Genomic DNA, 25,058 nt, shown 5'->3' with positions numbered 1-25,058 from the left:
TGGGAAGACGCCATCCGTGCAGCAGGTGTGGGAGGGCTGGGGTGCGAGTGGGAGGAGGAGAGGAAGCAGAGAGGGGCCGGTGATGGAATCTGCACCGCACTTTTCCCAGGGCGCGCTGTGCTAAGTGCCCCACACACTCTGTCTCATGTAACACTCCCTCCGGTTGCCAGGGGAAGCAGTCACAATGATTCCTGGCTGGGGGGAATGGAAGGAGTCAAGTGACCTGCCCAAGGCCACCCAGTGAGTGGCAGAGCTGTGAGTCACAACGGCCAGTCTCCGAGCTTGTTCTCAGGGAGAGGGGTGGATGGAGTGACAGGGGCACGGAAGGCGGGGAGAGTTGCTCTGACTGGCGGTTTACTCAACTGGTGGCGAAAGGGAGACAGAGGTTCCTGGAATTCTCCCTTCTGCTCCCCTCCCCAGAGCCTCCCCCCAATCCCCCCTGCATCTAAACATTCCCCAGGAAGACAGGCCCCAGAGCAGAGCTACCCAGAGGCTCTGACCCAGAGGCCCCAGCCCCTACACTCCACCTCGAGGCAGACGTAGCACTGGCTAACGTTTTCTGAGGGCCTGATGTTGCATCCTTTATAAGCTTTATCTCCTTTAAGGCCAGAACATTTCTATGAAGTAGGTAGTAAGAGTCCAATTTATAGATGAGGCCTGGGGGCTCAGTAGCAGGTCCAAGTTCGTACAGCTAGCAAGAGGCAAAGCCGGAATTCAAGCCCCAGTCTGATGCCAAAATCTAGGTATACCCTTAACTAACGATGATGATGATGATGGTGATAATGATGATGGCCAGACTTTCCTGAGCTCTCACTATGTGTCTGTCCTGTTTTAAGCACTCTAACACATTTACTTATTTTATTCTCTCAACCATCCTATGAAGTACATGTTAAAATTAGCTCCATTTCACAGGTGTGGAAACTGAGGCACAGAGCTCTATAAGCAACATGGCCAGGGCCACACAGCTAGTAAGCTGTAGGGCCAAGGTTTAGGTCCAGAAAGTCAGGCAGACTCCTGAAATTCATACTGGTGACTCATAAGATGCCCTGTTTCTCCAGCCACTGGGACATCCTCCCAGGCTTGAGCCCTTGATTCTGGATGGTTCTGGGATCCTGTAAAGCCAGGTAGCAGTTGTGTTTTTCCCTTCCTAGAGACCAGCTCCCAGGAGAGTGCCTTCTCCCACCCCCAGGAACGGCGGTCAGGACCTGGAGTGCGTTTCCATGCGTGGATGTGAGTGGGCAGGTGTGTGCACCTCAGGCCGGGTGGCATCAGGGTGTGCATGCAGCTAATTTATAACCCCCAGAGAAAACAGAATTGCAAAGCTCACTCACAAATCTTCCCTATCGAGGCACTTGTGACAGACAAACATGCCGTGAATTCCCAAGAACAGGCAGGCCTCCCCGCAGCCTCTACTCCTGAGATGGGCCCAGGTGACCTGGCCACCTGTGGGTCAGCTCTGCAGAGGTCCGGCCAGCTTAGCCCTGGGAGTGGTCGCCGACCTGGGGAGCCCGGTTCCTGCATATCAAAAACGCTGGCTCGAGGGTCACCCCCGCCCCCCGATTACCCATCCCCCACCTTTGGGTGGGTCCCACCCCATTGCCAGCCCTCACACTCTGGTCCTCACTGCTCAGAGGCAGGGAGCAGGGCCGTTAGCACCTAAAGAACTGAGAACACTAGCGAACGTCTCGACTCATACCACATACCTCATACTATACTAAGTGTTTTAAGGTTTGTCTCGTTTGAGTGCACGTCACACGCAGCAAGGCTCAGAGAAGTTATGTGACTTGAGCCCGGGATTCCCAACACCAGCAGTCTGATTCCAGAGCCTGTTCTGACAACCACTCCACCGTGTTCCCTCAAATCCTCAAAACTCACTGGGGTCCCTGGACCCTGTCCCTGGCACACAGACGCTCACTGAATTTCCCCCAGAGGGGACAACGAGGGGGCCCATGTTTGGTTCTGGTTGGGGTCACCCCCCTGGTGTTAAACCCCATCCCAGTTCCCATACCTGTGAACCACGAGATGTTTCCAGCTTCTGCATGCTCAGAACTAGTGCTGCCCACTCTTGAGCCTGGCTCACACTGACCCTTCTAAACCCAGCCCTGGGGGCACTAGGATGACAGAGCGGAAAAGGGACGCATGCTTTCTTCCCAAACCTTGCTCCACAGAGCATTCCCCAGCAGCGGGCACGGTGACTATAGCACACCGAATGGGGGACCCAGCACTTGGGCCCTCTGTGATCTCCCAGCCAGTTCTCCCGTTGCCCCACCCTCACAGGTGGGAGGATGGGCGAGGGCAGGGCAAAGAGGCTGCCAAACCCGGCAGCAGTCGAGAGCAGGGATAGGCCGGTCTTGACTCTGCCCTAACCTGCTGTGTGACCCAGGCCAGTGTGTTGCCCTTTCGGAGTTTTGTCTCTTCTATCTGGGAAATGAGTTGGGCTTGCCTGATGATTGTTGGGAGGATTACATTAAATGAGCACGAGAGAGTGCCTGACCCTTTTGAGAGGTGTGTACATCCACGCACACACGTACACACACAGAGCTGGGGTGACATCGGGTTACAGGAGCCCCCATCCCGGCCCAAAGAGCACTCCACACCAGGCCACCCTACCCGAGAGGTGTCTCTAGGGACTGGCACCAGGATGAGAGTCCCCGTTCCTCCTCCTCCAGCTCAGACTCCTTCAGCCCCAAACCTATAATCCCCAGCAGGGAAAATGACAGCCTTGCCCGGTAGCCGCCCTCGGCCGACAGGCGAGGAGCCGGGCGGTGGCCATGGTAGTGGCTGGGAGGCGGACCCGGGACACACAGCCGCCAAGTCAGGGGAGGTCAAGGGCGGGGGACAAATGCTTTGGGGTGGGCAGACACTGGATGAGAGGGAAGAGGGGGAAGGGGAGGGCAGAAGACTTCAGGGTTGGCCTGAGGCTGGCCCTCTGCAGGACAAGGCCCAGGGAGAGTCAGCAAGGGGTCATGACCCAGGAGCCAGAAGCACAAGGAAGGGGCCTCTGCAGAAAGGTGATGGCCTGGGCCCGAGACCCTGCGGCTGGCCAGGCCCCTGGAGGCAGCAAGGCAAGCACTGCCCACAGGTTGGGCGTTGGGAAGCTACGAACACACTGATTCCTGGGCTCTGCCCCAGCCTCCCGGGAGGGTTGGGGAATCGGCATTTTAGAATGAGCCCCTGAGATCTGGTTGCAGGTGGCTGCCTGGGAACCTCTCGATCTCCCCTGTCAGGGGGAGCTGCTGGGGTTTCTTCTGCCTGTGCTGCCTTGCCCTCAGCACCAACCTCCATTTGGCAGGAGGCAAGACCGCAGCGGTGCCACGGACACCCGGAGCACGTCTGCTGGCGGCTGCTCACCACCTGTCTCCTTAGAGGCACGTGACCCGTTTGTGGGCGGGGCTGCAAGACTGTCTGGGTTTATTGCCGCCTGGTCAGCAAGGCCTGGGCCAGCCCCTGAGCACCCCTCCCAGGCCCCTGCCCACCGAGAACAGCTGTCAGGGAGTTGAAACCTTGGCACTCTCTGCCTCCCCTCCAAACCTGCTCTGGCAGGGAACTGTCACCAGCCCCTAGCACTGCGGGGCTCTCATCCAGGGTCACCTGGACCCTCGCCCCATCCCGGTGGGGAATGAAAGGCCCGACTTCCTGGAAAAGGGACATGCCGCCCCAGGTCGTGCTGCCCTGACTCTCCATGGCCTTGGACAAGTCACATGCCTCTCTCAGCCTGGGCTTCCTCATCTAAAATAGGAAGTGGGAGGAGGCTGGACTTGGCAGCGTGCAGGCTGTGAGGGGAGGGCATTCCGGGTGGACAGAATGGCTTGAACAGCAGCTTGGGTGAGAGAGCCATTGGAAACGTGCCCAGGAGACTGGGGTTGAGGCTGGATGTGGGGTTAGGGTTAGGGTCAAGGTTGCAATTGGAATTGGGGTCAACACTGGATTTCTCTGACCGGTACTGTCTGAAAGGTTAGTCTCCTGAGGGCGCCTGATACCTTCCAGCAGGGGCCCTCAGTGGCTGCTCCAATGTCTCTGGATCACATGAAGGGACTGGCCAGGCTGCCTGCTCAGAGCGGGTGGCAGTGTTTGCTTGGGACCACTCCAGAGGGCCGGCTAGGACTCCCAGACCACCAGGGAGCCCAGAAGAGAAAGGGGGTACAGCCAGCCTCCCTTGCATCAGCCTGAGCACAGGGGTGGCAGGGCCAGGGCCTACCCGAGGATGCAGCTCTTAGACTCAGCCCCAGGGTGACAGGCCAAAGAGCAAGGGGGTCCCCAGGCCCTGGGGAGACAAGGACCCATTTGGGTTTCAGGGCCTCTGGGTCAGGGCCATGGGGATGGCCCAGCTCAGGCCTGGAGCTAAGGACACCTGCCTGGGGCCTCTGTGGGCACAGGCTGTGCTGGGCCAGGACTCGCTGCTGGCATCCCCACAGCTACCATCACACCTATTGTCCTGATGGATATTTGGAGACCCAACCTCTTGTAAGAGGGTTATGCTTAAGGACAGGTCACCAGGATGACCCTGGTCACACAGGAGTGCTGGAGTGTGCAGGGCCTGGTACCCTCAGCCATTTCCTCAGGCCATGCCACTGGAGAGGCCAGTGGAGTCCCAGGGCTGGTCTCCGCTGGGGACAGGCCGCGGCCCTCTCCTGGCCCCCAGCTCCCATCTCTTCCCTCCCTCTTGACCTCCAGGATGGTGTGAGGCACCCTTGTTACCCTTCCAGGAAGGGAAGAGATGGACAGGTGGTGGGACAGGTGAACGAGGGGCCAGTCAGTGGAGGACGGGGCCTGCCTGCTTCTCTCTGGCCAGGGACAGTGATCTGAAGCTCGGGCCTGACATGAGGGCAGGTAGCACATGTGGCCGATGCCCCTGGGGCCTGCCCACCGGCGAGTCTGCTCACCCGCTGCCCGGTCCCACTTGCCACGGCCTCACCAGCCCCTTCCCTGCCCCCTCGCGGGCCTGAGATGGCTGTCACCATGGCAACCCTGCTCATTCAGTCCGGGATAATGAAGCCAATGTGTTTTTCATTTCCATGAGCTGGAGTGCAGAGCAGAGCGGGGGAGGGGGCTTTCCCCTCTGGCCCCTGCTCTGGGGGAAGGCAGGCTGGATAGAGAGTGTGTGGGGCCTGAGAAGTGGAGGCACAGACACCAGCGGGAGGGGGCGTGAGACCCGGAGCCACCAAGCTCTCGCTCGACCCGCCACAGTAGCCTTGTGGCTGGACAACGCCAGCTAGAAAGCCAGGCCTTCCCGCCAACACCCGGACCAGGAGAGGTGTGGCTTGGAGCCAGGCAAAGCAGGGCTCCGTTTCTAGCTGTGTGACCTTGGGCTAGCGATTTCACCTCTCTGGTCTCACTTCAGTAGAACCAAGTTCATCAAGCATTCACTGGGTCCCTTCTGAGCGTCTAGCCTTCTGCTGTCCCCGGAGAGCCAGAGAGGACCCAGACAGAGCCCCTGACCCTCACGAGCCCACCGGTTATCGGGAGGAGTCTGTACTGGGCAGGTTTCTCAGCCGTAAGACTGAGGCCAGTAACGCTTAACTGCTACTATCTTTGAGTTACTACTGCAGGGGCGCGGGTAACATGAAGTTATGTATGTGAACATGCCTGGTGTACACAGTAGATGTTTTACAAGCGCTAACCTCCCTTCTTTTCTTCATCCTGGGGCCCTGGCCGGCAACACAGAGATAGCAGATGTTTAGGAAATTCTCACATGTGAGTCAGCAGTCACAGCTGCCCTGACGCCTCTCCTTCCCCTTGACCTGTCCATTCAGCGGGAGGTGAAATCAAGGCCTGAGCAGGGCTGGGCTTGGGGAAGAGCAGGGTGGCAGCGCAGTGGCTGTGGGCCAGCCTGCACTGTCGGTGGCAGGGCTCATCTGCGGCCCAGACGGGGGAGAGTGGGGTCGTCGGGGAAACCCACGGCCCACAGTCGCCGCCATCACATCCCCTCCCTCAGCCCCTCTCCAAGGGCAGTAAGCCAAGAGCACTCAGGCAGAAAACCGTGGCCTGTCTCCCCCCAAGTAATTCAATCACCTTGGAGGCCAGTGGCCCTCTCTCCTGGCTGGGCTGACAGATTAGAGGGTGAGGGAAGGGAAGCATGCGGAGGGAGGGAGCAGGGAGGCCTGGAAAAATCAGAACAGGGCTTGAAAAATGAAGAAATAAACCTGCCAGGAGGAAGACAGCCTCGATCCGTCCTCCATAAAACTGTCTTAGGGCCACCAAGGATGTTGGTGGGCAGAGGAGGCTGGAGATGGCTCCTTCCGGGACCCCTGCCACCCCCCACCCAGCTGGGCTCCAGCCCCCCACTGGGGAGGGGTCGAGGAGGAGAGAGGCTGGGTGGGCTTGTGGGATAAAAGGGGCAGGAGTGGCGGAGGCGCAGCTTTCGGGAGAACAGGGCCGGGAATGGGGGCCTCTTGTCACTGAGGCTGACCCACGGAAGGAATGGAGCGCCGTGTCCGCAGGCGGCTGGCAAGCAGGCCTCGAAGCAGGCTGACAAGGCGCGAGGGCTGGATGGAGCCCGTCTGCCCTTTTGCCTGTTTAGCAGATGGGGAGACAGGCCCAGAGTCACACACAAATCAGAGCCACTTGGGTTCTCCAGCCCGGGGGCCAGGCCAGGCCACCTTCACCATGAACTGCAGGTTGGGGGGCCTCTCCCTGCTGAGTCCGCAACAGTGTCACATCACAGCCAGCCCGGCCGGGGCCAAGCAGACCTGTGAAGGAGGCTGCAGCCCTGGCTCTCCTCCGGGCCCCTCCACAGGGCCATCAAGAATCACGTTTCCGGGCTCCCCTGGTGGCGCAGTGGTTGAGAGTCCGCCTGCCGATGCAGGGGACACGGGTTCGTGCCCCGGTCCGGGAAGATCCCACATGCCGCGGGGCGGCTGGGCCCGTGAGCCATGGCCACTGAGCCTGCACGTCCAGAGCCTGTGCTCCGCAACGGGAGAGGCCACAACAGTGAGAGGCCCGTGTACCGCAAAAAAAAAAAAAAAAAAAAAAAAAAGAATCACGTTTCCTAGGAACAGCGAATGACCCTGAAAACCACTCAGGACGTCAGTCCAAAAAAGAAGGAAAGAGAATTATAAAGTGACCAGAAAGGAATATACCAGAATGTTGACAAGGATGACCCCTGGTTGGAAGGATGATGGGCAGGTTTTGTTTTTCTTCTTCCAACTTTTCTGTGACTTGCAGACTTTCTACCACAAGCATGCATTACTTTTACAATAAGGACAAAAGGACATTATTAGAGTTAAAGTAACTAAGCCACTTCCATTAAATGCTACTTGTGCTGCATTCTCCATTTACAGGACGTCAAAGAAACTCTTGCTGGATGTGGGCATCAGCTTCGAGTAGGCACACGTGCTCACCCATGAGAAGTCACTCCAGGCAGAAAGGAGGGGACCAGGGCTGCTCTCACTTTGCTTTGTGGCTCTGGGCGAGTCCTGTACCTCTCTGTGCATTGGTGTTCTCTCTTCGCCCTACTCACCTCACTGGATGGGTGCCGAGGACTGCTGGGCCTGGGCATGCTTGAACTAAACTCAGAAGGCTTCATGAATTAGGGGCACAGGTCTTCTCTGATCGGAGGGGCACTGTCTGGGGCAGAGGGGGCAGCTGAGGTGCCTCCAAAGACTGGGCAGGCCAGCGCTCAGGGTGGAGGAGTTGGGCCGAGCAGCGCCAGGAGGCGAGGGGCCAGCTTTCATCCCCTTGTTTACAGTGGAAACACAGACTTGAAAAGGTTTCACTTTTCCACTGTTTTTGTGGCAGTGCAGTGGGGAGCAGGGCTTCCTGAGAGCGAGGCCAGCTTTCCAAGGCCACACCGAGTCCAGCCCCGCGCTGGCCTCCGACAGGAAACATCATGTTTTCAATTTACGGGTCCCTGCCAGGCACTGCGAGCAGGCCCGCACTCCACCAATCGGCTGTGCAGGGAGAGCAATTCCAGGCCCCGCCGCAGTCGGGAGTCCTCGGCCGGCCCAGTGGAGCTCCAGGACCGCAGAGGGACCCCGTGGGATCCCTGAGGGGCCTTGTTCCGGGACAGCTCTGGCCGCGGGTACCTGGCAGTTTTTATGGTTTTAGCAGCTGATGCACCCTGTGACTCCACTCCACAAACTCCAATCCTTGGCCTTCTGGCTCCCACATCTGCTAGTCCTACTCCCTTGCTGACAGATGGGGAAACTGAGGCCCACAGAGAGAAAAGGCTTCCCAATGCCACCGGATTATTAGCGAAGAAAGAATGACCTCAGATCAGATTGGCAGATTCCCAACTGAGTCCCTCGGCAAGACGGGACTGTTCTGCAGCCCCCCACCATGTCCCGCCATGATGGTGATGACAGCTGACCTCCACTGCACACCTACAAGCCAGGCATTGTGACCACCCTTAAGCCACAGAACAAGCCCGTGAGCTGTCTGATCTTCATATCTTATAGATGAGGAAACTGAGGCCCAGAGGAATTTAGAAACCTTTCTAGGGTCATGGGCCTGCGACATGGAGCTGGGGCTCTCAGAGTGCGAAGCTGGCCTTCTTCACCCCTTCCTGAGGACTCCCCTGGCCCTGCATCTCCCAGGCCTAGTGAGGGGCCCCAGGCGAGACACACTGACCCCCCTCTCCCGTTCTGCTCCTTCCCTCGCCTCCAGCTCGTGCTCAGGAAGAGCCTGGGGAGGAAGGTCAGGCAGAGAGGGAGGCGGAAACCCCTCAGAGAGGGCAGGCCAGAGCAGGAGCTGCTGCACCCACCTCTGCGGGGACAAGCCCCTTCCAGCCTCTGGGCCTCAGTTTCCCCCTATCTAGGGAAGATGGGATCTGTTCGCTCTTCAGCTCCCCCAGCCCCTAACATCCAGGGTCTCCAGAATTTCACATTTAGGGCGTCTTTGTGCTACCTGTTTTCTGCGTATTCCCCCCGACTCTGCCCCTATTTCTGAATGAACTCTGAACTCTTCCAACCCCCGTGCCCACTGGGTTTGGATTTTAAAGCTCAGACGTGCCACAGGACATCTCCGCTGCAAAGGGGCTGCCAACATCAGCTTCCCTTCCCTGCCAGCGCCCAGGGCAGCAGAGCTGCTGCTTGACCATATCTGGTCTCTGCTCTGACATGCAGGATTTGGGGAAAACTTGGTGAGAAAGGGCATTGCCGTGTCCTTCTATAGATCCAAAGCTTCACTAGCTCCTCTCCACCCATCAAACAGAGGTGGGATCCACCGTGGGGCCTCTCTTCCTACGTGCCTCTATGGAGCCAACACCTGGGTGGCCGGGACTGGCCATGCCTGTAGTCTTCACCCAGGGGAACTTCCACCCACGGGCACTTCCACACACTCTGCCTCAGCCTTCTCCTGCCCCTCCCAGTGGGAGCCGTGTGGCCCAGGCGCCCCTGCAGCTGAGCTCACTCTGGCCGTGGGAAAAGTCCGAGTTGATGCTGGGAGGGGCTCTGGGCCCCGCAGGCCTGACCCATGGCTGCACTGGCTGCTTCAGAATCCTGGCCGGATCTGGGGAGCGCAACTACTACATGCCCAATCCTCTAGGCCCTAGTGAGAAGGCCCTATTCTCCTCGTTTCATGATGACGAGGAAGAGCCTGGGAGGTCAGGTGACTCGACCTTACACAGCTCAGGACCTGAAGATTTAAAGATATCGGTCTGTCAGAGACAAAACTGACATACCTCCAGGAAGCCCCCTCTGATCTTCCTGGTTGGTGGGGGGCTCTCCCCTAGCAATGCCCAGAGCGAGTGCTCCATGCCCTGGGTTTGGCTGAGGACTCAGGCTTGAAAGTCAGTTGGAACCGGGTTCAAATTCTGACCCCCGCTCCCAGGGCCTGTGTACCACGTGTGAGCTATTTAACTTCTCTGTTCCACCGTTCACTCATTTGCAAAACAGGCTCTACGAAGAGGAAATTAGATAATGCATATAAAGGCCGTGGGGAGAGTGTTAATGAACACTACTGCCATAAAGACTCCCCCAAAGGGCTTCCCTGGTGGCGCAGTGGTTAAGAATCTGCCTACCAGTGCAGGGGACACGGGTTCAAGCCCTGGTCCAGGAAGATCCCACATGCCGTGGAGCAACTAAGCCCGTGCGCCACAACTACTGAGCCTGTGCTCTAGAGCCTGCGAGCCACACCTACTGAGCCAGCGTGCCACAGCTACTGAAGCCTGTGCTCCGAGAGCCCATGCTCCACAACAAGAGAAGCCACCGCAATGAGAAGTCCGCACACCGAAACAAAGAGTAGCCCCCGCTCGCCGCAACTAGAGAAAGCCCACGCACAGCAACAAAGACCCAACGCAGCCAAAAATAAATAAATAAAGTTATAAAAAAAGGCTCCCCCAAAGCGTGTGCATGCGTGTGCACACGTGCACACACACACATACACACAGCAATATACTATCGTGAATAACAGCAAGGACTGGGTCTTCAATCCTGACTGGGTAACCCTGGGCAAGTCACTTGCTCTGTTTGCTCATTGAGGTCTATTCTTAAAATTCTTCCTTATTACTCTCCAGGAGACTCCTCCCCACCCCCTAAAAAAGTAGCAGGCTTTCCTTGGGACCTGAGAGATTTGTCGGCTGCCCCCTGACCCTTTGTGTCCTTTTCTGCACTCACAGACACAGAGCTCCTGCCACCTGGCAGAAGCGCCACAGCTCAGGCCCTCACTGGTGTAGCCAAGCAGGCCTGGTGCGGCTGGCCCCAGGGAACCCGGCACCAGGGGTCCTGGTGTCTCCAGTCAGCTCATTCTTGGTGCAGAGGTGGCAGATTTCGAAAAAAGCATACTGCATTGAGATGAAATGCCTTTAATTCCTGTTGAATCTCCCATCTGACTCACTGGCCTCCTCCCCAGGCTGATCCCATGGTCATTACCATTTCAACACCTGAATTATCAAAAGGCCAGGCACCAAAGGCTGGCAGATAATTTATTTTCGTTACAAAAGACTGATTTGGGGGAAGGGCCCATTCTCTAACCACTGGGCATTCACCTTCTCATGGAGCTGGGAAGGCTGTGGAAGAACCTATGCAAAGATCGATAATGAAAAACTTCAAATGATTTCTCAGAGAGTTTGCCGTCCTTCTTCTTTGTGTCAAAAAAGATGCTCCAGGGGGCCTTGAGTTCCATAGGCTGGCAGTTCCATAGGCTGGCGAGCCCAGGGGAGAGGCAGGACGGTGTGGAGTTCAGGGTCAGACAACACAAGCCCCATCCTGGCTCTGCGACTTTGGCTATTTTCCTGGCCTCCCTCTGCCTCAGTTTCCCCATCCGCAATATGGAGATGATACCGGTCCCCACCTCATATGGTGCTGTCAGGATCAAAGGAGATGCTGCCCTGCCTGCTGACATTATCTTTATTATTATTGTCAAAGGGTCCTGTGGCTTGGCTATTCTTTGCATTTCAGCAGTCATGGGCAGTCATTTTCCTCCTGTCCCAGAAGTTACAGGGTGGGTGGATCTGCCTGGGGCGTGCACTGAATGCTATGTACAGGCGTGCCCCAGGGAGGCTCCCCCCACCCTGCAGCTGGGCCCCGAATGTCTTTACCCACCGTGTTTCCACTTGGTCAGGTCCCACACCGAGTCCTTGGTGGGCACCAGCTACCCTGGGTTCTGAGGAATTCTGCTGGGCCACTCCAGGCTCTGCTCCCTGTCCCCAGGCCTTGCCCCCGACCTCTTTGTCCCTGTTGCTTCCTGACCTGAGTTCTCAGTCACTCGGCAGATACCGAGTGTATGTCACTAGCCTTCATTCAATCTGCATTTATTGAGCACCTACTATGTGTTGTTCATTCCCACAACACTCAAAGGATAGCTACTTGGTGCTATTCATCCACTTAATAGGCGCACAGCCTATAGTGAGCCAGGCCTGAACACACGGCTGCCTCAGTGGCAGAGCCACAGCCTCGCTCCATCCAACAGGCCTCCCTGCTCCTCCCTGATGCAGGAGAGGCCCAGGTGTGTGCCCGCTGGTGCTCTGGTACAAATGCCACCACCTCCTTCCCCCTGACGCACGCACAAGAACACTCACACACAGGCATCTATCTTGGGTCCTGGTTTGGACCCCACCTGACCTAAGGCTGTGGTTTTTCCTGCCTCACCCCTAGCCCTACCTGAAATCCTTGAAATCCTTTGCATGTCGCTCGGCTCCAACCAGCCTCCTCCAGGAAGCCTTTTGTAACCCTCACTCCGCGAAAACCCCTCCTCCTTAATCTTCCCATCTCCCTGGTGCCAAGGGCACTGGGCATCACTCATTCTGTTCCTTGCATGTGAGTCTTGGCCCAGCCTGTGTGCCACCTGAGGGCTAACAGCGGGTCTTCTGCTTCCTTATCTCCCCAGCAGCTAAGCACAGACCCACACAAAGAGTAGGTGCGTACTAAATATGACTGCCTTACTAACTGCAGATGGAGGCTGGGAGGAGGACTAGCCTGTGCAAGGGCCCTGTACCAGGTGCCGGCATGAACCAAGGACCCTGCAGGACTCCTGGCCCAGCGGGGAGACAGGGCTGCTGGCCCCAGCCCACACCTGGGCTGGTGATGCGAGCAGGATGCCAGTGGTCAGAGAGGCGTAGCCCAGACCCTGAGCCCCAGGCTCTGACATCACCCCAGATGGGGGTGAAGGCCCTGGTGGGAATAATTCCTCCTCTGCCACTTGCCAGGGCCCAGCTGCCTCAAACGAGGTCTTATTAGGGCAAGGACCAGTTTTTCACCTCTGCTTATTAACTCCCCTGAGCGCTAGTGAGTGGAAAATGGGAGGGAATCAGGGAGTGAGAGCCTTGTCATTTCTGGAGCACGTTGCCCTCTGCATGGATATTCCTGGAAACCTTCCATGGGGCATCCTTGGCTGGGGTGGGAAGACTTGGGGTAGAGTGGGAGCTGTTGATTTAGTGCGGGTTGAAAAGGGCCCACTGTTCAGGAGCAACTGGCCCCTTGGTCCCTGTCCCAAGACAGCTCCCATCTCTCCCCAGGATCTGTGGAGACTGGTTTAGGGCTCAAGCCTGGCAGACCTACCCATCCCAGATGGACCGTCCAAGGAGAGGGGTGACAGGTGGCTTGGTGTGGCCCAGAGGCCAGACCACAAGCCAAGTGGCCTGGTTCCAGGCCTGCTCCCCACTTCTCCCTGGGGACCTGGCCAGGCATGTTCCACCCTGGGCCTCAGTTTCCCCATCTATAAAAAAGAAAGGGCTCTGCAGGGCCATCCTCTAGTTCTGACACTCTAGGTTTCCATGTGGGCTAACTAATAAAGCTCCAAGGTCCCTCAGAGGAGCCAGACGACCCCATTCGCCCTGCTTCCCTCGGCCAGGCCCAGGTTAGTGAGCTAGTTCAGCTTGCTGAAGAGATCTCAGATCTGAGTGGACTCGGCAGATGCCTCCTGATCCAAGGTCTCCTGCAAGGCCCAGGGGAATCACCACTAAATGGCATGTCACACCCAGGGAACAGCTTTTCTGTCCCTAGGGCTCTGGGGTTGGCAGGCGGCTGCTGACCTGAACAGTCTGTGGCCAGACGGAATGGGGCTGAAACCCACAGATCTGACCCTGGGAGCCTGGCAGACGAGACACACCAGGGAATGTCTTTCTGATTATCATGGGGTTTTAAGAGCAGAAAGAGCCTTTCCAGATCATCTAAACCCCTGGTTTATTCACGAGAAAACAGCCACAGAGAGGGACAGGGCTTGCCCAAGTTCACCCAGCAAGGCTTTGATACTGTCCAAGGCCCTACCTCTAGGCCAGCTCCCCTTGGCCGGCATCAGTGTGTCCTAGACAGGCCTGATCACAGGTGTTATATGGGGCACCAGTTAAAAATTCAGAGCCCTAGGCCCAACTCTAACCCACAGAATCAGACTGCAGGTAGCCCAGGTGCCCAGGTGGCCTGTGTGTGTTGGCTCTTTGGAGAAGTGTCATCCTGACAGTTCCCACTCCAGAGCTCCAGAGAGGACCCAGAAGGCCAGTGTCCCTGAAGGAGGGAAGTATCTGGGTACCAGACGTAACAAACGTCAACCTCAAGCAGATGCTCCAGTGCTGAGGGGTGGGAGATGTCTCTTTGAGACTTCAGTCAACAGGGAAGACTGGCACCACGCAGCCACTGCTGCATTCCAGCCTCACAGCACTGCCCGCAGGTGGGTGGGCTTCTGCCCACTTACAGATGAGGAAACGGAGGGCACCAGAGATGAAGTAACCTGTCTCGACTTGCCCAGTTGATAGGCGGCAGAGCAGGGATTTGAACCCAGAAGTGTCTGTCCCTAAGACCCTTGCTTTAAGCGCGTGTCATACTGTGTCTTTTATCACACTGAAACTGACACCGGTGGACCCGGGCATGGTGAGCTTTCCAGCAGCAGAGGCGTGCAAGCAGCTGCTAGAGGAGCCCTGGCAGGCACGGGATGACCTTGAGCAACCCTCCTGCAGCTGTAACTGGGGAGAAACTAAGCTGGATCAAGGATGCAAGGGTGTTGGTTCGTTGTGTTTCTTCCACACACAGAGAAAAATGGTCCAGATGATTTACAGGTTCAAGTGCATCAAGGTCCTCCTGGCTCAATTGTTGCAGCTGCCAGGCAGGGGACACCTGGGAGCTTTGGCATTTGTTGGGGGCAGAGACAGGGGGCCACAGGGGGTTGGGTCCCCAGACGGTGACCATGGTGGGGAGTCTGGGTGGGGGCAGGGCTGAGGGAGCTCACCAGGGGCCACCCAGTGAGGGCTGTCCCCTCACAGACTGTCCACCGACTGAAGCGCGGGCCAGAAGGAGGGGGCACCAGGGGAGCATTCCACGAAGGTTATGAAGCAGAGATGCTCCCATGGGCTCTGGAAGAGGCCCCCAAAGATGCCTCAGGGAAGCAATGAGGGTCCCAAACAATTGTGAGGCAAGATGTGCTGGTTCCCAAACTGGAGCTGAGGAAGGGTGAGAAGCACTTAACAGGAGAGACAGATGTGAGGGAAAAGCTTCCATGCATCCCCCTGATCTCCATGAACCAGGTTTGGGGGTCAGGGGCTGGGGCTCCCCAGTCAGCTCTCTGGGGACATACGTGGTTCCCATAACTCGGGGGCTCTGGAAGGTTTCCTGAGCACAGTCCGCCCAGCAGCCACGGCAGACTGACACATGTGGGACCACACTGAGGTGACTGCCCCTCCCTGTAACCGCCACAGCCCAGAACTGACACATCTGACAAGGAGACCCGATGCTCAGGGAGCCGGGGCTGAAAGGGCAAACGTGCACCATGCAGCGCACGGCACTGTTTCTCATAACCTGTGCACTGCCTCAGAGTCCTCCTTAATACAGCCCGCCCCGCACATTAAAAACTGGCATGCCGGATAAAAACCCCCTGCCATCTCCATAGGAAGCTGAGGGCGCACGGTCCGGGTGCCTGCTGGCTTCCTGCTGCCATTCAGCACCGGTGTACCAGGACCTGTGCGGGGGACACGGTTCAGAGCTGCCCTGAGCCTTCAAGGGGCGTATACCCCAGTGGGGAGAGAGCAGGGGGCTGGCTGGAGGAGCAGAGACCAGGAGAGGCCACAGGTGCGCGAGGCTGAAGGAGGGGATGCGTGTGTCTCACGGAGCGCACACATGCTCCGCAGCCCCTCCGAGGGGGCTCTTCCTTGGGCAGGGGCCCCTCAGAGGGAGGACAAGCCCAGCACCTGAACCTCCTGGCCTCCCACCGCAGCGCCTCAGTGGAGGCAAACAAGAGTACGACTGTCAACTGAGTGGGCAGCAAAGTGCAGTCAGCGGGGAGGGGGAAATCGGCTTCAGAGGGAGGAGGGCTCTGGAGCGGCTGTTCAGCTGCCAGTCTGCCCCTGAGAAACATCTCGTCTCTGGAAGCCCCTCCGGGCAGGCAGGGACCCCAGGCATCTCCTGACCCTGTGGGAAACCTCTGGGTTCACAGGGACACACCTGCCGGACACCTCTGCAACTCAGACTACATCCTGGATGATGTGGGAGGGGGAGGAGGACAGGGGCGTCCTCCCTTCCTGGGTTCCAACCCGCAGCCCCGTTTTCTAAGGGGGGTTGGAAAGAAGCAGGGGGTGATGGGGAGACTGGTCCTCACTGTGGTACAGCCTGTGAGAGACGCCTTGGTCTGGGGCTGTTTGGGGATTAGGTGGGGACGCTCGTGAGCACTGGAACTCCCACATTATCTCTCCTCTGTTCTCATCGAGGTTCGCTCCCCTGGGTACTAGCTACATCCTGCCTGCCTCAGTTTACCTTTATGGCCAGTGCAGTGTGCCCAGTTCTTTATTCTGAACAGCAGGACGGCAGCAGCCTTGCCTACAGCGAGCATACTCGCTTTGCAAACTCTCATCTGCAAGATATCCTTCCCCAGCCTCAGTTTCCCCCCACCCCAGAAACAAGGAAACCGGGGCCGCCAAGGCTGCGTGGTCCCATATGGCAGCCGAGAACCACACATGGCAACTGAACGCCGGAGCCCACAAGGTGGTGTCCGTGTTAGATACACAACAGGTTTCGAAGACTTAGTATGAAAAAAGAGTGTAAAACATCCAATATGTTATCATCCCAACACGTAATGAATACAAACTAAAAGATGCTGTGGCGGGCGGTGTGATGAGCACTCTGCAGGGCATCAGAGTATGAGGAGAGGGTGCAGAGCTTAGGAGAGTTCCGAGAGGAAAGGACCAGGGCCTCTGAGGAACGGAGGCCACGGGACCCAGCGGGGAAGAGGCCGTGTCCAATCCTGTGGGGGGAGCACGGCTGGAAGAAGGCTCTCAAAGGTTTGAGCCACGAGGCAACAGGGCTGAGGGCTCTCGAGGCAGGAGGAAGCGCAGGAGAAAGGTGCAGCAGTGGGGACCGGTGCCAACGATGGGAAGGGGGCGGCACGGTGGAGCTGCAGTTCAGGACGCCCGCGAAGGAGGCTGGGGCCTGATGGTGGCGGCCTCGAATGCCAGGCTGGGTCGGCCTGGCACACAGCAGGCACTTGCAGAAAGACTGGCTGGCGGGGGACGGGGACCCAGAGAGGTCCCCAAGGGCATCAGGTGAGTGGGGGCCACCAGGGCCCACTGCCCACCTCACAGGCCACTGAGACTGTCCCGGCCTGCAGTTCTCAGGGGGCCCACCCTCTGGCTCCTTCTCCCCGCAGAAGAGGACAATTTATTTATTCATGAGCATACAGCCCCTCCCTCCAGGCAGTCAGCTCCTGGACACCTCACTTCTAATTATAGTAGGAATTTCATTAGTGCTGGAGGGAAACGCCAGGTTTCCAACCGCCTCTGTTAGTGGATGCAGGCCCCCTCCTTCTCCCCTGCTCTAGCTTGTGGCCAGTGGCCCACATGCCCAGGATGGCACAGAGGGGCAGCCTTGGGGGCAGATCTCTGAGCCAGCAGATCAGGCTCCATCCTGAGTGGTCGGCATGGAGGGTTCGTGGGGATGGGACGGTGCCTGGCCCCAGGGCGTGGGATGGGGCCCACCACACACAGCGCACAGCCTCCCAGTAGCAGGATTGTGGGCCGCTGCCTTGGGCATCTCCAAAGAGCAGGGTGGGAGGACACTGTGCTGCCAGAGCTGGGCAAACAGGGGGAAAGACGGCAGGGTGGGAGCCTGGGAGGTGTCAGTTCTGTGGAGCCCTGGGATGATGGAGGTGATGACACAGAGCTGAGAGGGAGGGAGAGTGGGGCTGCCACCGTGAGAATAGAGGGGAGCTGGGCAGGAAAGAGGCGCCCGCGCAGAGAGAACCAGACAGAAAGACACAAAGACATGCAGGGTCAAAGAGAGGGAGACAGACAGACAGACACACACGCACACACACATGCACACGAGCTGGGATTTGGAGGCCAAGGAGAGAAGAAGTAAAGAAAACACCAGGGCCAAGTTGGCCAGGCTGCTCCGAGGACTCCCCAAGCAGACCCACCCTCCTCCCCATGGGGGGCCGGCTGGGACCACCCACTCTTAGGACTAGACTCAGGGGTTGCGCGTCTAGAGCAGGAGGCATGGACCTCCAAGAACCATCTCCTTCTGTGACCGTGGGCAACTGCTGGGATGTGGCCAGCTGGGGGCCAGGAGGTCAGCGCTCAGGGCCCGGGCGTGCTTCCCCTCCAGGGCCCCTCAGGAGCCCACCTTGTCCCCAGTGCTGCCCCTCAGTCAGCTCCGCCGTGGTCACCAGGGCGGCAGGGCCCATCTGGTCAGTCCGAATGGGAGGCTGGAGCAAAGCCTCGTGTGTGGGGATGGCCTGAGGTACCAGGTTCTTGACGGGAGGTGCACACAGGGGTGGGGGCACTCCTATAGGGGTGGGGGCACTCCCATGGGGGGGCACTCTCCTTTCCTTGCACACTCACACATATTCACATACGTCGCAGCCTAATCACACACACCTGTTCATGCGCACGTACCAGCACACGAGGGCACACACACACACCTGCACACTCTCCTTCCCTCCAGAGAACAGGCACCAAAGCAGCAGAGTCCTGCATGGACAACCCCCCTTCTCAGTGGCCTCCTCCAGCCTTCCCAGAGGGGAGAGGCTTCTCTCTCTGCCAGTCCAGCCTCCTCGGTGTCCAACCTGGGGAGCCTTATGCTCTCACCCAAACTCAGGAATGCTGCCTGAGTGCTATGTGCAGCCCTAACCCCAGCTTGCATATTTTCTAGCGACGAGGGGCTCACTATCTTCCCAGAAAGCAGCTTGAAAAAAAAATCTCCAGACAGCTCAGACTCCTGGAAGGTTGAACTTGAGGACACCACAGAGACAGTGTGGTTGCCACTGAGGGGCCCGAGCTCTGTTGGCCAGAGTCTGCCTTTCATCAAAGACTGTCCTTTCATCATTAGTTTGGAAAGTGACATAACTAGCCTGTCACCCTGGCTGTCACTCCAAATTATAACAGAACTAGAGAAACAGTGTTCTGTAGCCAGGACCACCTCCTTGACTGATGACAGCTAACAAAGATCCAAGAAAATCATTCATTCATTTACTCACTCAATTGATAAAATATCGACCAGGCAATGACCATATGCCGGGCACTAGGATGTGGCAGTGAACAAGCATGGTCGTTTAATATTCTTTTCCTAGTCTGACACTTGACCTTCGCCCATTTTACAGGCAGCAAAAATGAGTCTGGGGAGAGGCAGCGGCTTGCTTAGAGTCACGCAGGGAGCTGATGCTTAAGGGCAGAGCCTCACACATGATGCTGCTGCAGGCACTGACCATCTGCCAGCCCCGGGAAGAAAAGGAGAAGGCTGCGCGTCCACCATCCCCACCCCCAGCCGTTTCTAGGACACCGAGGTATTGATTACCACCCTCACCTTGGAGTGGTTTCCTTTCCTTTTCTTTTTTTCCACCAAGGCTTTCTGTTCCTCCTTTTTCTTCTTTTAAAAGAATAAACTCCAAGCCACTTCTATGATTAATTACCAGCTGCCTAATGCTCCTCCACCAGCAATTTCTGGAAAGGGAATGAATTACCTTGAAAAACATCCGAAAAGAGAACCCACCGTGAAGGAGAATTTCAAAGGTTACCTCACAATTAGCAGCGGGTTCCCCTAGCCTTATGGAGTTGCCGGCGAGCCCTCGGGGGGGGGGCAGGCCACCAGCCTTCAGGGGCCACCCACCGGCTCCTGCGGGCAGCCACGCTTGGAGGGCTGGCCAAAGGCCGCCCAGTAGAAATGAGGGTTGTTTCCTGAGCACCTACGTTGAGCCTGCCCTGTGGCTCCACCCCTGGTCTCTACAGCATTGTGGGCTGCTTAATTCCAAGGTATCTCTCCCGGTTCAAATCCTCACTCCACCACATACAGCTCTATGGGTTTCTTAACCACACTGAGCTTCTGGAGAATGAGGCATTCAACATACCTCCTCATGGGATTACTGTGTAGAGAAATATGTATTTAAGGAGCCTAGTGCCTGGTACACAGCCGACTCTCACCAAGCTACAACACTCAAAATATTCCAGGCTTCTAAGCATCCTCGTAGCAGCCCTCTCAGAAACGCTGGTATTATCCTCATTTTCAGATGAGAATGCTCACAAAAGTGAAAGGACTTGCCCAAGGTCGTGCAGCTGATAGGAGGAAGTCAGGATTTCCTACAGCAGAAAGGGAGATCAAGGCCTGCTCCCTGGTTCCAGAGTCTGGCTGAAGCGTAGAGGATCCCCAGGGCTCGCCTGGCCCTGCCTGTGGGTACCTGGGAGCACTGAGGCCTCAGGAGAGATGCTGAGGGCAGCAGGGAGACGATTGGGCAGGGCCTCACGTCAGGACGAAGACTCGGGCTCCCCTGGCTGGGCCCCAGAGCCTTGGGACAAAAGGCCCTGGCCCAAGTCAGCATTTCTGTGACAGCCTCTCATCTCTGGGTTGGGAGCCACAGAGTAAAGAGGGATTACATGGGTTGCCCTCTGGCACAGGGCCAAGTGTCATCAACCCTGAAATGCCACTCTGGGATGAGACACACTGGTGTCTGGGCCTCAGCTCGGGACCTTCGGGCTCCAGCTGCTCCTGGGAGTTCCCTGCGGGGCCCAAGGTCCCTCCCTCATCAGGCTGGACGACCACTTGGTCTCTATCCCGGCATTGGTGGGCCCTCAGGGAGGAGGGATGGTGGGAACTGAGGTATGCAAGAAGAAGGAAGGGGCCCTACATTGCTAAGGAAAATGATAGGTCCAGAGCGTTTACTGTGTGCCAGCTGTGCCAGTGCACCTGAGGGCGCCGGTGCTGTGATCCCAATCCCTCTTTTACAGACAGGTAAACCAAGGCACAAAGAAACCGCACAAGTCACGGTGGACGAGTGGCCGGGCCAGGATTTGCACGCAGGCACTCTGACCCCATAGCCCAGAGACCTGTGAGTACTCAGGTGTGCACCTCAGTGCGACTGTGGGAGAGAAGGTGGTGGGCCAGCCACAGCACCCAGCCCAGCGAACAGGCCTCTCTGCCCACCCAGGCCTCTTCCCGTGTAGCTGCCATGTTGCTTATAGTGCATGAAGCCCATGTGCCATGGGCTTGAGTGGTACAGACAGGGCTGCTGTGACAATGCTGGGGACGCCAAACCTGCCCCTCTTTCTGTGTGCATCTCCCCACCCCTGCCCTGGCAACCACTGTAGAGACAGGCCAGGCCTAAGAGGCCCCTCGAGGCCCCTCTGGGGGCCGACGAGGTCTCAGTGGGGACGGGGTGGATGCTGCACCCAATCCCGCTCATGAGGGCTGTGCCACAGTCAAAGGGGCAGTGTGCCGGGGCCGGCACCTGTCCCCCACTCAGGACATACCGCCCCTTCCCCAAGCATCCAGGCCAAGCTGCCCCCCCCCAGCCCAGCCACACACCTACCTCAGTGACCCACGAATCACCAGCGTCCCACGTGCCGGTCAGCAGCTGGCGGCCCCTCTGCCTCACTCCAGCTCCATCCTGCTGCAATGAGAAGGGTGGTCAGGGCCACTCACGGCAGGGGCCCCGGAAATGACCTGCTGCTACATCTCCCCACCCCACCCCAGCCACACTGCCCACCTGCCGGAACGTGTACTGCCGGCCAAACCATTTGTCCCCACGTGACAGATGGGGAGTCTGAAGGATGGAGAGGAAAAGGGGCATCATGCTGGGGAGCCCTAACACAAACAGGCCCCGACACCCCACATCTGCCAGCTACTGGCTATGTGATCGTGGATAAGCTCCCGGCCTCTCCAGGTTTCTGTTTTGTCACCTGTTAAATGGGATCACACTGATCTCTCCTAGGGTTTCTGGGAGGATCTAAGGACATATGGTGACAGAAGCACTCGACATTCGTTCATTCACTCAAGAGACATTGAGCAAACACCCTGAGCTGTGAACAGGATAGTGGTCCCTGACCTGTACGAACTCTGATAATAGGCAAAGAACCAAACAATACATAATTACAAGTGATGTCTGCCAGAAAGAACGAGTACAAGGGCGACCGTACACAGCATAAACTCAAGTTTCAGGGGTGTCTCTTTGGGGAAGTAAAGTTGAAGGATGAGCCAGAGAGAGGCAGGCCAAGATGCATGGAACCGTGCTCCAGGCGCAGGGAACAGTATATGTGAAGACTCCAAGATAGGGTAAAAAGACTGGCTCAGCAGAAGACTTGAGAATGGGTGGTGTGGTGGGTGCGGTAGGGGAGGGAGGGGTGGGGTGAGTGACAGCCAAGAGGCAGGCCTGATCATTGCGAGGGTGGATGTGAGCCATGAGAGAGTCTGAGCAGCTGAGGGACGTGAGCTTAGGTCTAGTCTGAACAGATCCCCATGGCTGCTAGGGAGAAGGGCTCAGAAGGGACAGGACGAGCCAGGGGAACCAGTTGGGGGGGGCGCTGAGCCAGGGTTCTGGGCCAGAGACAGTGGTGCTCAGAGCAGAGGGAGCAGAAGGCAGAAGTGGCAGGATCCGCTGGTGCACTGGGTATGTGGGGACGCCAGTGCCCCTGTCCCCCATTGCAGTGGGTCCAGCTGCACCATCTCCACAATGCGCCACCAGTACTCCCCTCTCCTCCCTACCCACTGGGTCCCACGGGAATCCAGGAGGACCAGACCCAGGGGCCTGGCAGGGAGGCTTCTCTAGAGTCCTGGCTGCAGGGTGGGAGCCACAGAGCCCAGAGTTTGAGTCCCAGCTATGAAGGCACCTCGCTGGATTGTTCCGGGTGATCGCCATGCTCCCTGCGCCTGCGTGCCCTCCTCTAAGAAACGGGAAACCATGGGACTTCCCTGGTGGTCCAGTGGCTAAGGCTGCATGCTCTGGGTTCGATCCCTGGTCAGGGAACTAGATCCCACATGCCGCAACTAAGAGTTCGCATGTTGCAATCAAAAGATCCCGCACGCGAAAACGAAGATCCTGCACGCTGCAACTAAGACCTAGCATAGCCAAATAAATAAATAAATATTAAAAAAAAAAAAAAAGATAACGGGAAACCTGCCTACAGGGCTGAGCGCCTCTTAGGATGAGGCCCGTGGCTACAGCAAGAGTGGGCGTGCACAGGCCACATTAACTGTGGGCTCCCACATATGTGGGGGTCTGGCGGAGGCCTCAGACCCGCTGTGCAGCTGGCAGTGTCTCCCAGGGAGTGAAGTGGGTGCCTATGGCTTCAATAAAGGGCACCAAGGCCTGGCATTTGAGAGGTGGGCTCAATAATAAAAATGATCTCGTTCAAGTCCTGGTTTCATCCCCTTACCGTGTGGCTTTGGACAATTTCTTAAACTTCTCTGTGCCTCTGTTTCCTTAGCTGTGGGAGGCAATATAGAGAGAAGGAGGGGTCCTCCCTCCAAGAGTGGTACAGACAGTATAAGGTAAAGCATATGAGTGCCAGACAGGCAGGTAGCTTTCCGGTCATGTCAGCGGAGGCTAAATTACCTTGCAGGAGCTGGCGCTGGCCTCCATGGAGTGCTGGGGTCCTGAGCCCCAGGCTCCCACAGCCTAGCCTGGTACCTCCACCCCACACGGGAAAGAGAATATCTCTGCGCCCTGACTCTTCGACTCTGGCAGTCCCCAAACTCTGCTAGCCATGGGGACACAAACAGCCCTTGACTCCAACTCTCCCATTTCACAGAGGAGGAAAGTGAGTCCTGGAGAGAGCAGCACCTGCCCCCGTCCCAGGGTCACGCAGCAAGTCAGTGGCTGGGGGAGAACTGGAATCAGCCTCCTGCTTCCCCACTGCCCACAGCTCAGGCCTTTCCCAAAGGCAAGCTGGCCGCAGACCCACTGACAAAGAGAAAATAATTATTTTGGCAGCTGAGACAGAAGCCGGAAAGTCCTCGCTCATTCGGTGAGCGACACCCAGGCCCCAAGGAACAACGCCTGCCCATCCTGCCTCGTAGAGGCCCCTGGGTTCATGGAACACATGCTCGTGCCTCTCTGCCCCCAGCCATCCCCGGTTCTTTGCTGTTGGGCTTGGGCAAAGGGGCAAACAGACCAGAGAGGGGAAAAGACCTGTCCAAGGTCACACAGCAAGGGCACCACACAGAGGGGGCACCAGGATATGAACTCCCCTGGTTGGGGACTGACCCTTTTCCCGTAAACCTGTATTGGACCCCAACCTGGGAAGGAGAAAGGACCAGGAGCTCGCCTTGATTGGGTCCACATCGGGGATTATGCCTGGGATATTCCTTTAGCCCTCGGTGAAATGCTATGAGGTAGAAACTAAAGAGCACCCCCAATTTACACATGAGGCCTAGAGAGCTTCTATAGCTTCCTAAGGTCATGCAGGTAGTAAGGAGCGAATAAGTAATATGAACAGAGCCCGGACATGAGCGGGTGGTCTGCCGACACTCGGACTCTGCCCACTACCAGATGACCAGCCAGGGAGCCCACACCCTGCCCAGCTGGCACTGGGCACCCGGGCTCCCTTGACCCTGTGCTGGGCCTCACTCACACTGGCTGCTCAAACATGTTGGGGTGGAGGTGGGGGAGCTCAGGCCCAGGTGGGGCTGTGAACACAGAGGTGAAACCATCCATCCCCATCCCCGGCCCCCTGGGTGCCCTTAGGTGAGCCTCACAGCCTGTAAGGGTCTGGCCACCTGGTGAGACCAGGGACAGGTGTCCCGTGCCTGCTCCCAGCCTGAGCAGACCACAACCATAAAGGACATGGACCCACGCAGGTAAGTGTTCTCTGCTTAAAGGGCCCTCAGTGCCATGGGGCGGTGCACAGCCTGAGACTCAGGGCCCAGGGGGGTTGTTGGGCCCACCCAGGCTCCCAGGGGGATATGTGCCCCACTGCCCAAAGGGCTCTCCTGGGCATCCTCAGCTCAGGACTCTCAATCCGGGTTGGGTGAGGGGGACGCCCCGACCACAGGGCCGCTTCTGGCTGCGAGGGCAGGAAGGGGCAGAAGACGCGGTGTGCAGATCACGGTTGAAACGTGCTTTCACTCTCATCGCGTGTCTGGTGCTCCCGGAGGCGGGGCAAGGCGGGAACGAGTACCCATTCTGCAGAGCAGGACACTGAGCTCTGAGGGAGGGTAGAGTTGCCAGGGGTGTTGCAGCTGGAAAGTGGCAAGGCTGGGTCTGGCAGAGGTCACTCAGGGGTGGGGACTGTCCCAGGCCTCAGATGGATTCTCCCAGCCACAGTCACCTTCCCATCCCCTCCTCCTCCCCTGGGAGGAAGGACCCACCTAGGTGTGGGCTTGGGTGGAGGCACCAGGCCACGCTGATTGGGGCTGGGGCTGGCCCAGAAAAAGGCAGGGCTGACTAGGGATTCTTGGAGGACAGAGGTGCCCGGGCCACAGGGTGTCCAGGAGGTGGGG

The 25,058-nt window shown here is 57.8% G+C and overlaps 1 protein-coding gene across 3 annotated transcripts in view; it reads right to left on the bottom strand.

Moving 5' to 3' along the window:
- Positions 1-25,058, bottom strand: part of ZMIZ1 (zinc finger MIZ-type containing 1) — a 234,348-nt gene that overhangs the window by 125,179 nt on the left and 84,111 nt on the right. For all 3 annotated transcript variants that reach the window (XM_082629392.1, XM_082629394.1, XM_082629393.1), the window contains exon 4: positions 21,151-21,231. The gene's annotated coding sequence lies outside the window, so the exon portion shown is untranslated. The remainder of the gene's footprint in view (positions 1-21,150; positions 21,232-25,058) is intronic.

The sequence above is a fragment of the Mesoplodon mirus genome (assembly GCF_964341445.2).
Source record: "Mesoplodon mirus genome assembly, chromosome: 2".
Taxonomy (NCBI): Eukaryota; Metazoa; Chordata; class Mammalia; order Artiodactyla; family Ziphiidae; genus Mesoplodon; species Mesoplodon mirus.
Note: the sequence above shows the minus strand (reverse complement) of the source record. Positions and strands in the feature narration are given on the sequence as shown.